The 6,250-nt window shown below is 42.6% G+C and overlaps 1 non-coding gene across 1 annotated transcript; it reads right to left on the minus strand.

Moving 5' to 3' along the window:
- Positions 1–5,366: 5,366 nt before the first annotated feature.
- Positions 5,367–5,449, minus strand: TRNAS-UGA. The gene has a single exon. It is a non-coding gene; the product is annotated as a tRNA-Ser (tRNA).
- Positions 5,450–6,250: the final 801 nt, after the last annotated feature.

The raw sequence follows: 6,250 nt of genomic DNA on the forward strand, positions 1-6,250 counted from the left end.
TGCTCCTGGCACTAAAAAAATAAATGTAATTTGTTAGCGTGTATTCACAGCCAAAAATTACCATGGCACGCCACAGCACGCAGCATGGTAAAATATTTTTTGCTGCAGTAAGCATGCATTACTGCTAATCGCAGCTTAGGAAAAGGGGAAAGGGAATTGGGACTTGATATTCCACCTTTCTGATGTTTCTGCAGCTACATTCAAAGCAGTTTACATATATTCAGGTACTTAGTTTGTACCAGGGGTAATGGAGGGTTAAGTGACTTGCCCAGAGTCACAAGGAGCTGCAGTGAGAATTGAACTCAGCTCCCCAGGATCAAAGTCCACTGCACTAACCACTAGGCTTTTCCTCCAGTAGCAACATTCCATGTAGAAGCCTGCCCTTGGAGATCAGCAATGCGGCCATGCAGGCTTCTGTTTCTGTGAGTCTGATGTCCTGCAGGTACGTGCAGGACGTCAGACTCACAGAAACAGAAGCCTGTGCGGCCGCGTTGCTGATCTGCAAGGGCAGGCTTCTACATGGAATGTTGCTAGTGGAATAGTAACATTTCATCTAGAATCTCCAATAGTAGCAACATTCCATGTAGAATCTCAAATAGGGAAATGGAAATGGGACTTGATATACTACCTTTCTAAGGTTTTTGCAACTACATTCAAAGCGGTTTACATATATTCAGGTACTTATTTTGCACCAGGGGCAAGCCCTTTTTTTTACATTTTTTGCCGAAAATGGACGTGCGCCAAAATCCAAATTGCTGCGCGTCCAGTTTGGGTCTGAGACCTTACCACCAACCATTGAGCTAGCGGTAAAGTCTCATACGGTAACCAGGCGGTAATGAACTGCGCTGAAATGCCAGAAAATAAAGAATATTTTTCGGGCGTGCGTAGCGGACATGCACCAAAAATGAAATTACCGCAATGGCCACATGGTAGCCATGCGGTAACTGAATTTTGGTGCATGGGCGCACATAGGCGCTTACGCTGCTCAGTAAAAGGGCCCCACAATGATTAAATTGTGGATAAAAAAAGAAGCTGGAATGATTAGGATAATCTAGTGTTAACATTTAAATGCAATCTCAGAAAAGAGACCTGACATATCAACTCAGGAAATCTACTCCAATCTTATAACATATTTTATTTATATGAGTTCATGATGTGGTGTCTTTCAGAATGCAATAAAAATAACAAATTCACTTACTAAGCATGTTATATTTGAATTACAATAAAACCAATCCAATATCATACAAATAATAAAATAATCAATTCCTTCCTCTACTCAGTGTATTTATACCTGAGTATATATTCATTATTCCTCTGCATAATGTATTTAATATATTTAATGAAATTTACCTTGTTCCTTTACTCTAAGAAAGCTGTAAAATAATTTATTATTTTCTAGAATGCTACAGTATAAAGGGTGGGGGGAAGTTATGAGAAACTAAGCTTGATATTAAAAAAAACCCCTGTGTTATAAATGTTTGGCCCGTATTTTTCAACCTTTAGCTGTTCAGTATGGGGACATTACCCCTTGTCATTTTCAAGGCCATATGGTCACCCTCAGTTTGTCTCACAAGAGATGAGAAGGTAGTCTTCCGTTCAAGGGCCTTTGTCTTCCGTTTAAGGGCCTTTGTCTTCCGTTCAAGGGCCTTTGTCTTCCGTTCAAGGGCCTTTGTCTTCCGTTCAAGGGCCTTTGTCTTCCGTTTAAGGGCCTTTGTCTTCCGTTCAAGGGCCTTTGTCTTCCGTTCAAGAGCCTTTGTCTTCCGTTCAAGGGCCTTTGTCTTCCGTTTAAGGGCCTTTGTCTTCCGTTCAAGGGCCTTTGTCTTCCGTTCAAGGGCCTTTGTCTTCCGTTCAAGGGCCTTTGTCTTCCGTTTAAGGGCCTTTGTCTTCCGTTCAAGGGCCTTTGTCTTCCGTTCAAGAGCCTTTTTCCTCCTTGCAGGCAGCTCCCGACAAAGCCACTGAACTCTCCTCGCTCAGAATCAAAGAGGAGTCATGTTTTCTTTCCTCTGCAGCCCAGCAGCAATGATGGATATCCCCAAGACAGACATTTTTCTTAACATTTTTTTTTTATTATTTAGATCTCACATTTTTCAATAGTAGCACCCATGCCCACACACACATGTACAATCCCCTATATACACCTCTTGACACCCCCCCCCCCCCAAGACACTTACATATACTACTACTACTTAACATTTCTAAAGCGCTACTAGGGTTATGCAGCGCTGTACAGTTTAACGAAGGACAGTCCCTGCTCAAAGGAGCTTACAATCTAAAGGACAAAATGTGCAGACAATCAAATTGGGGCAGTCTAGATTTCCTGAATAGAGGTATAATGGTTACAGAGGATGGGCAGACTGGATGGGTCGTTTGGCCTTTATCTGCCGTCATGTTTCTATGTTTCTAACTCCTTTTCATAAGAGATCCTACTTGTCTGTCCCATGTTTTCTTAAATTCAGACACAGTCCTGGTCTACATGAGCTCCACCAGGAAGCAATTTCACACGTCCACAATCCTTTCCATGAAAAAAGTGTTTTCTTAAATTCCTCCTAAGCCTATTTCTTCTTAACTTCATCTTATACCCTCTCATTCCAGAGTTTTCCTTTATTTGAAACAGGCTCACCTCCTGTATATTAATGTCACTGAGGTATTTAAAGGTCTCTGTTACATCCCCCTCTCTCCTACCTTTCTTTCAGAGTATATCTGATGAGGTTCATAAGCCTGTCCTTACATGATTCATGACAGAAACCACTGGCCAATGTTGTAGCTGTCCTCTGGACCAACTCCATCCTTTCTTTCTGTAGATGAATTCTCCAGAATTACACACATGATTTTCTAAATGGGCACTCAACAGAGACTTATACAAAGGCACTATCACCTCTTTTTTTCCCTGCTGGTCACCCCTCTCCTTATGTACCCCAGCATCCTTCTAGGCTTTGACTGTCTCCTTTTCTACCTGTTTCATCAGATACAATCAACCCCCAAGTCAGTGGCGTAGCGAGGGGGGCTGCCACCCGGGGCAGGGCGGTTCGCCGTTGCACCCCCCCCCCGGGTGCAGCACGATGACATACCCCCCCTCGGCGCATCGACACCCCCCCCGACCCAGTGCCCACCCTCTTCCGTTCAACCAGCTCCCTATCTTTAAAAAAATATCGGAATCCGAAGCGAGGCACAGCGCCTCGCCCCTGCACATAAAAGAAATGTGCACCGTCTCATCGGGCCTTCCCTTGCTCTGTTTGTCCCGCCCTCCGCTGACGCAACTTCCTATTTCCGCAAGGGTGGGACAGACAGAGCGAGAGAAGGCCTGATGAGACGGCGGTGCACATTTCTTTTACGTGCAGGCGTGAGGCACTGCTCCTCACTTCGGATTCTGATATTTTTTTAAAGGTAGGGAGCTGGTTGGACGGAGGAGGGTGGGCACTGGGGGGGTGTTGATGCGCTGAGGGGGGAGCTGGCAGGGAGCACCCCCCCCCCGAGCTGACACCTGGGGTGGACCGTCCCTCCCGCCCCCCCTTGCTACGCCACTGCCCCAAGTCCCACTCTTCTTTCGTACACAGAAGGACTTCACCCCCTATACAGAACCATTCCCTTGGATTTTTGTATCCCAGGTGCATTTTTTTTTTAGCAGTACATCTTCGTTGCAAATTATTGGACCACTCTTCAAGCTTTGCTAAATCCTTCCTCATGTCTACCCTATTACAGAGTTTGGCATCATCCTCAATGAGGCAAACCTTACCAAGCGGTCCTTCCGTAATATCACTCACAAAGATATTAAAAGAGTTGGCCCAAGGATCGATCCCTGTGGTACACCACTGATAACATCCTTTTCCTCAGAGCAAGCTCCACTTACCACTACCCTCTGTTGCCTTCCATTTAACCAGCTTTTAACCCAGTCAGTCACTTTAGGTCCCATACCCAGGGCACTCAGTTTATTTATCAGTTGTCTGTGCAACACTGGAAATAATTGGGTCAGGCTGAATGTTCCCAAAATTGTTTATAACACTAACCAAAATACACTTGGATGACAGAATATCATTTTTTAAATTGCTGGCAAATGATATGTCAGCTATGCGAGCTTCAGACTGACAGTAGCTTATTCTGTCAGCTGTGGTCTGAAATTTTATGTCCCAGCTGTTTACAGACTGCTAATTTATATCCGTACCTCCGTTTCATTATGTGCTCCTTCCAGATGGTATGCACAGAGGTCTTCCGTTCTTGTGAGATGCCAATAAAATATATGTGGCCCAGACCTTCTCGAAAAAAAGTGAACCCCATGGAAGAACACGATACTAAAAAGAATATATCAAACAAGGCATAGCTGCTTAAACAAATGAAAATGTCCATGGAATGATATTCTGCTCTAAATCATTATGTAATTAAGAAACCTGACAAAATCAGTGCATGATTAATAACAGATAAACACTACATTTTTGGTCTTTTATTTCCTTTGTCATTACATTTACTTAACAAATGAGCTGAATATACGAGTTCAAGACATGTTCAAATGGGCTTATTTGGGAGTAGGGCTAAAGTTTTATATCCAATAACTTCTAAGTCATGATGGGAACATTGGTAGGTAGGGGGCTATATATAACTTACACTCTTTGAGTTATGGTGAGAAGTGTGTGTGTGTTATAGTTACAATTCAGTAAGCCTTTTAAAATGGTTCCCGGCATGAGGTTCATAAACAACTCATGCTTTAGGTACTAATATTTATGACTGCTCGACGCAAAGAGTAAATATCCGTGGCTTACATTTTATAAACCAAATAGATGTGGCTTCGCTTTGAATAAAAGCTGGATTTATACAACAAACACAATTCGGGTATCAAAAACGTTTAGCAGATATTCGTAAAATCCAACTAAATAGCACAAGTGAATGTGTTAGTCATAGTAAGTGAGTGACGGCAGATAAAGACATGTATGGTCCATCCAGTCTGCCCAACAAGATAAACTCATTTTATATGGTATGTGATACTTTATACCCGAGTTTGATTTGTCCTTGCCATTCTCAGGGCACAGACCGTAGAAGTATGCCCAGCACTCTTCTTGCACTAAAAGTTCTGAAGCTAACGTCGAAGCCCCTTAAAATTTACACTCAAGCCCATTCATATCTATTCAGTCACGATCAGGGCATAGACCGTAGAAGTTTGCCCAGCACCGGCTTCGCTTCCCGATTACTGGCATCGCCATCTAATCTCCGCTAAGATTCCGTGGATCCATTCCTTCTAAACAGGATTCCTTTGTTTTTATCCCACGTATATTTGAATTCCATTACCGCTTTCATCTCCAACACCTCCCGCAGGAGGGTATTCCATGTATCCACTGTCCTCAAATCAAAACTCTACTAGTAAGACAACCTTGCTGCCCCATAGTCAGCAGGATTTGAACCTGTGCAGGGAGACCACCAATGGATTTCAAGTCCATCACCTTAACCACTCGGCCATGACTACCACCTCAATGTCAATGGTTGACCTCAATAGTCAATGTCGACAGGATGAGAGGTTAATATTAGGGGGCTTCCTTGAAAAAGCAATCCAGTGAAACAAGTGCAGGGTCGGAGAAGAGGGCCCCTAAGCCGACTAGATCAAGTGTCATACGCTGACGATGAGTATTAAGTAGCATGAACAATATAAGACAGTTGATTAAGTTCATTATTATTAAAACTTCATTTAATAATCAAAAATTATATAGGAAGGTGGCGGCCATTGAACCAATGATGATTTAAGTACAAAAGACACTGTGTATGAGTGGAATTAAGCACAATACATTACTATTGAGGTTCTTTGAGCAACACATTCACTTGTGCTATTTAGTTGGATTTTGTGGGTATCTGCTAAAAGCTTTTGATACCCGAACATGTTTACATTTTCTAACGACACTTGGGTATCTTTGAGATATGTTTACTAAAGTGCATTAATCCCTAAAGCATGCTTAACACTTGCAAAAATGCTTACCACAGAGCGTGTTAAAAGCATTTTGCAGCAAGTAACCTGTTTGTGCTAAGCGCACGGTATTTAGTTTTTCTATTCATTTTCTGGAGGGGGTGTGAATGAACTATCCAGCTAGTACGTTCCGATTACCACACACTAACTAGTTAGCACATTTATAATGCAGAAGTCCATGGTGCCTCCCCGGTCAATTGTTTCAGGTTATACATGCTAATGTGAACATTATCCAACTTTCGAAAAACACTAAAAACTTACCTCTTTCATAAGGCTTATCATGATTAATCAATTATAAGAACTGTAAAA

The sequence above is a fragment of the Microcaecilia unicolor genome, chromosome 2 (assembly GCF_901765095.1).
Source record: "Microcaecilia unicolor chromosome 2, aMicUni1.1, whole genome shotgun sequence".
Lineage (NCBI taxonomy): Eukaryota > Metazoa > Chordata > Amphibia > Gymnophiona > Siphonopidae > Microcaecilia > Microcaecilia unicolor.